Genomic DNA, 6399 nt, shown 5'->3' with positions numbered 1-6399 from the left:
TATGGGAGCCTTCCCTCCTCTGGAGTTTTATGAAATAACTTGAGAAAGAAAGGTATTATTTCTTCGCAGAATGCTTGGTAAAATTCACCTGGGGAGCCATCCAACCTAGGCTTTTATTTGTTGGGAGTTTTTTTCATTACTGCTTCAATTTCACTAGGTGTAATCTGTCTATTAAGATTCTCTGATTCTCCTTCCGCTGCCACCGCTGCTGCCACCACCACCACCACATCATGTCCTCTCTGCCCCTCCTACCTGTCTGGCTGAAAATAAAGAACTCTGAAGAAGATCAAGTTCTCTATCCACCTCTCCTACGTAGCAAAGTAGGTCTCCAGCAGGTCACCAAAATTCCACACAGTGAGTGGAAAAAGATTCAAGATAGCCTTGATGGTTTGACAAGAAAAGCTGCATGCTTTCGTGCAGAAAGAAAGGCAAAAAAAAAAAAAAAAAAAAAAAAAAAAAAAAAAAGCATCTCTGATCCCAAGAACTGGTAAAACATACTAATACACAAGCAGGGGTGAAACAACAGAAACTTCAAGCCAAAAAGAAACATGATGAAGAAATAGAGGCAGAAAGACAAATTCTTGATGTGGAAGAAGCAATACATAGACAAGGAGAAAGAAAAAAGGCCACTGAATATGCAAAGCAATATCAATTTTACCAAACAGAAAGAGTGAAACACTTTCATTCAGGACTTCTTCTTAGTAAAGTTATGAAGGAACATGATGCACAGATTGAATCCCAAAGCAGTAGAGTAAAATTAGATAAAAAGTGGGAGGAACAATTGAAACTCAACATAGAAAAAGCTTTTGAAGGAGAAGGAAAAGCATAAAAACAACACAGAGATAGACTGGCTCTTGCTGATGATCATTTAAAAAAAAGTAAAGGAACATAAAGAAGAAGAAAAAAGAAGGAGGAAAAGTGCAGAAAAGGATGCTGAGGAAATAAAGCAACAGAATTCATTATATGAAATAGAAATGAGAGAAAAACAAAAAAAAGAAGAGATAAATGAACGATGGAAACTCTTTTTTGAACATATGATAAAAATATCATCAAAGCTTTAGAACAGCAGCAGCAAGAGGAGGAAGATGAAAAGATTAGAAAATTCATCAAAGCAAAAAAGCATCTTACACAAATGAGGAAAGAAAAAGAAGCTGAAACACACAGACTAATAGAGGAACATAGAGAAAGAATAAATAACCTCCTGAGTAAATTAATGAAACAGAAACTTGACAATGGAGATTTGATTATTGCTAGAGATATTGCAGAATCTGAGGCTATATGGGAAAAAAGAGAAAGAGAGAAATATGAGAAAAACAAAGCAGAATTAAAAGCGATAGAAGAATATAGAGGCATTGTGATGAAAAATAAAGAGGAAGAAGAAAGACAAAGAAAAACAGAGGCTAAAGAACAATTACTGTCTATCATGAAAGCAGATCAAATCTTCTGGGAAGATGAAAGGAGAAAAAATGCAAAACTGATAAAAAACGTAGTGAAGTTCAAGATGCCCATATTCAGCAAATGGCCAAAAATAAGTTTAATGCAAAGCAAGCAAAACAAGCACAATTAGAGTATTGCAGACTTACTGAAGACCTTGTGGTGGAAAAGGAGAAAGAATGTCAGGATTATGCCAGAGAAGTCACTGAACTTGAGTCTGAGTCAACAAATAAATATATTTATCCTCTTGTCAAAGCTGCACAGGGAGGACCTGGAGGTGGCCATGGACCAGTTTCTATGGAAAACGGTGGACTAAGACCTAGTTACCAGGAAAATGATTTCACTGCAGTCCAGCTCCCTTTTTATAACTCTCAGGGATCAAAATATAATTTTCAAAAGTCTATGGGAAGGTTAGGTTTTACATGCTTAAGTTTATTTTTAAGATTGAGAGATAAAATTGTAACTATAATTAAAAGCTATAAGTGTAAGTGAATTTCAGGCTTATAATTTAATAAAGCTGCTCTTAAAATTAAAAAAAAAATGATTCTCTGATTCGAGAAGGACTTCTGGCCAAGATGCAGGTGTAGACAGACACGCTGCACCTCCCTGCACAACTAAGAAGGAATACAACTACCTCAAAACTAGAGACAACCGGAAGTTCCAGAAAATCAAACATGGAAGTCCAGCAAACAAAGATATAAAGAAGAAATACTCATCAAGACAGGTAGGAGGGGTGGAGCCAGGGTGGAGAGGATGCAGTGTGATGGGGGCACCAGCAGGCCAGCAGAAAGCACAGTCACACATTTTAAAAAGTCAGGAGGGATACCTGGGAAGCGTTCTCAGTTCCTCACCAGACCTCAAAGCTTACAGTCCCAGCATCAGGAAAAATCAAGCATCATTGCTTCTGACTGTGCAGACCAGTGGGGGTTGGGGTGGAGGCAGAAACTGCCAGTCTCAGCAGAGTCCGCTTGTTTAAAGGGCCCCCATGGTCCTAGAATGTCTGTAGATCCACCCACTCTGGGAACGATGGCCAGGGCAGCAGCTAGAGGGGCATCAGTCTGGTGCGGAAGTAGGAGAGGTGCCTGGAAAGGGGCGAGTGCTGGGCTGGCGGCATTGTTTCCTCTCAGACTCCTCCCCCATATACAGCACCACAACGTGGTGAAACAGGTCGCCCTATACTGATGAATCCCTAAGGCTCCGCCCCTTACAACGTAACAGGAGCAACAGCTCTACCTAGGACGCGGAGGCAAACAAACACAGGAACCTGTCAGAATGAGGAGACAGAAAAGTATGGCCCAAAAGGGGGAACACATCAAGGTTTCAGTGGGATAATTAAGTGACCAGGAGATAGCCAACCTAACAGATGAGGAGATAGACAACCTAACAGATGCATAATTCAAAACACTGGAGATAAAGTTGCTCACAGGCTTGAAAGATACGGCAGACACATAAGAGAAGAAGTGAAGGCTATGCTAAGTGAAACGAAGAAAAATCCACTCAAAACCAAGAAAGGAAATGGGGGTTCAAATCAATGATTTGGAACATGAGGAAGAAAACAACTGTCAACCAATGCAGAATGAGGAAGCAAGAATTTTAAAAAATGAGGGAAACTTCCCAAATTTGCGAAGGAAATGGACATACAGGTCCAGGAAGCACACAGGGTTCCAGGCGAGCTGAACCTAAAGGGGACCACACCAGGACACATCATGATTGAGATGTCAAAGGTGAAAGATAAAGAGAGAGTCCTGGGGGCAGCAAGAGAGAGGAGGAGAGTTCCTTACATGGGGGTGCCTACAGGACTATCAGCTGATTTCTCAGATAACACTTTGCATACAGGAAGGGACTGGTAGGCAGTATTCAATGTGATGAAAAGCAACCTACAACCAAGATTACTCTATCTAGCAAAGCTATCATTTGGAATGGAAGGGCAGATGAACTGCTTTCCAGACAAAGTGAAGCTAAAGTAGTTCATCATCGTCGGCGGCGGCAGCCGTCCATCTCAAGAGACGATGGTGTAGCTTCTTAAGAGTCTATCTGCACCGCCAAGAATGGTTGTGCAGTCCGACTCGGGAGTGACACGGTATCTGTCTCCTCCCGTGTTGAATCGACATCTTGCGATGACGCCGGAGTGTCCTCTCCAGTGAAGCTGAAGCTACAGAGCCTGGGCAGGGTGATATGGAGGGTCTGCTGTTGCCCATGCAGCAGACCCCCACTCTCTTCGCAGCTGAAGGGCCCAAGGGAAAGATGGAGTCAATACAGCTTGGCTTCAGGTGCGCCGCAGGAGTTGCCGGTGTTGACTACAATGTCAAACCGCCTTAGGGACTCCGGCTCCGGATTTTCTGTCGGGGTTTACTCCCTTAGCCTTTCCCCTGAAGAGGTATGCCGCAAGGCAGCGGAGGTTTTTTGGAGTCAGAGTTTTCCTTCTCTGATGTGCCCTGACTGGAAGATCGAACCAGCGACACTTAGCTCGCAGGCCGACGCTCAATCCACTGAGCCAAACCAGCCAGGATAAGTTCATCGTCACCAAGCCATTATTATATGAAATGTCAAAGGGACTTACTTAAGAAAAAGGAGATCAAAACTATGAACACTAAAATGACAACAAACTCACAATTATCAACAACTGAATCTAAAAAATAAAAACAAAATCCAACTAAGCAAACCAGAATAGGAACAGAATCCTAGGCATGGGGATCATTTGGAGGGTTATCAGCTGGGACGGGGGACAGGTAGAAGTGGGGAAATGGTGCAGGGACTAAGAAGCATAATCGTTTGATACAAAATAGACAGGAGAGTGTTAAGAATAATATAGGAAAGGGTGAAGCCAAAGAACTTATATGCACAACCCATGGACATAAACTAAGGAGTGTGGGATTGCTGCAGGGAAGGAGGGTACTGGGCAGAGGGGAGCAAAGGGGAAAAAAATTGGAACTACTGTAACAACATAATTAATAAAATATACTTTAAAAAAAGATTTTCTGATTCTTTCTGATTTAGTTTTAGAAGATTGTATATTTCTAGGAATTTATCCATTTCATCCAAGTAGTCCAATTTGATGGCCTATAGTTGTTCATAGTATTTTCTTACACTCCTTTGTATTTCTTTGGTGTCAGTTGTTATTTCTCCTCTCTCATTTCTTATTGTATTTATCTAGGTCTTCTCTCTCTTCTTTTTTTGATGCTTCTGGTTAAAGTTTTGTCAATCTTGTTTCTTTTCAAAGAAATAACCCTTGGATTCATTAATTTTTTGTTTTGTTTTTTAGGTTCTATTTATTTATTTCTGCTCTGTTCTTTATTATTTCCTTCCTTCTACTCACTTTGGGCTTTGTTGTTCTTTTCGAGTTCCTTTAAGTCCAAAGTTAGATTGTTTATTTGAGTTTTTTCTTTGCTTTTTTTTTTTTGTGTGTGTGTGATAGACCTGTAATGCTATGAATTTCCCTCTTAGGATTGCTTTCCCTTTCATTTGTTGTGTCCTCATTTTCATTTGTTTCAATGTCTCTTGATTTCTTCCTTGATTTTGCTATTGACCCATTCATTGTTTAATAACATGTTATTTAGCTTCCATGTCTTTACGTGTTTTTCAGTGTTCTTCTTGTGATTGATTTCTGGTTTCATAGTACTATGGTCAGAGAAAATGCTTGATATGATTTCGATCATCTTAAATTTATTGAGACTTGTTTTGTGTCCTAACATGTGGTCTATCCTAGAAAATGTTCCATGTGCACTTGAAAAGTATGGATATTCTGCTGCTTTGGGGAGAAATGCTCTGAAGATATTAATTAAATCCATTTCATCTAGTGTTTTGTTTAGGGCCACTGTCTTCTTGTTGATTTTCTGCCTGGAAGGTCTATCCATTGAAGTCAATGGGGTCTTAAAGTCCCCAACTATTGCTGTATTTCTGTCAATCTCTCCCTCTGTGTCCATCAAGGTTTGCTTCATATATTTAGGTGCTCCTATGTCGGGTGCATAAATGTTTACTAAAATTATATCCTCTTGTTGGATTGTTCCCTTTATCATTATGTAGTGTCTTTCTTTGTCTTTTACTATAGCCTTGGTTTTAACGTCTATTTTGGGGGGTATAAGTATTGCTACCCCAGCTTTTTTTTCCTTCCCTTGCATGAAATATTTTTTCCTTCCCTTTACTTTTAGTATATTTTTATCTTTTGATCTGAGATATGTCTCTTGGAGGCAGCATATATATAGGTCTTGTTTTCTTAACCATTCAGCTACCCTATGTCTTTTGGTTAGAATATTTAAGCCATTTACATTTAAGGTGATTATTGATAGATATGTATTTAGTGACATTTTATTGTTAGACTATTTTCCTTTTCTTTTTCTTCTTTTTAAAGCAACCTTTTAACATTTGTTGCCATACTGGTTTGGTGTTAACAAAATTCTTTAGCTTTTTCTTGTCTAGAAAACTCCTTATTTCCCCTTCAATTTTAAATGATAGCCTTGATGGGTAAAGTAGCCTTGGCTGAGCGTTCTTGCTTTGTATCACCTTGGATATTTCATGCCTCTCCCTTCTGGCACAAAATGTTTCTGTTGAGAAATCAGATGACAGTCTAATTGGTGCTCCCTTGTATATAACTACTTGATTTTTCTCTTGTAGCTTTTAGGATTCTCTCCTTGTCTTTAAGCCTTGTCACTTTATTTATGAGGTGTCTCACTGTGGGCCTCTTTGGGTCCAACTAGTTTGGGACTCTGAGTTTCCTGAACTTTTGTGTCTTTTTCCTTCAGCAGACTAGGGAGGTTTTCGGTCATTATTTCTTCAAATAGATTCTCAATCTCTTGTTCATTCTCTTCTCCTTCTGATATTCTTATGATGCAGATGTTGTTACATTTCATGTTGTCCAAAATGTTTCTTAAGCTCACCTCATTTTCTCTTTTATGCTCTATCTGGACATTTTTTTCTACCTTGCCTTCCAAATCACTGACTCAGTCCTCTGCTTTATCTAAACTACTG

General features: G+C 39.5%; 1 pseudogene; it reads left to right on the top strand.

Moving 5' to 3' along the window:
* The first annotated feature begins 230 nt into the window (after window positions 1-230).
* LOC150015395 (cilia- and flagella- associated protein 210 pseudogene) lies at window positions 231-1926 on the top strand (annotated as a pseudogene).
* The last annotated feature ends 4473 nt before the right edge of the window (window positions 1927-6399 follow it).

The sequence above is a fragment of the Furipterus horrens genome, unplaced genomic scaffold (genome assembly GCF_987537825.1).
Source record: "Furipterus horrens unplaced genomic scaffold, mFurHor1.1.pri manual_scaffold_3, whole genome shotgun sequence".
Lineage (NCBI taxonomy): Eukaryota > Metazoa > Chordata > Mammalia > Chiroptera > Furipteridae > Furipterus > Furipterus horrens.
Note: the sequence above shows the minus strand (reverse complement) of the source record. Positions and strands in the feature narration are given on the sequence as shown.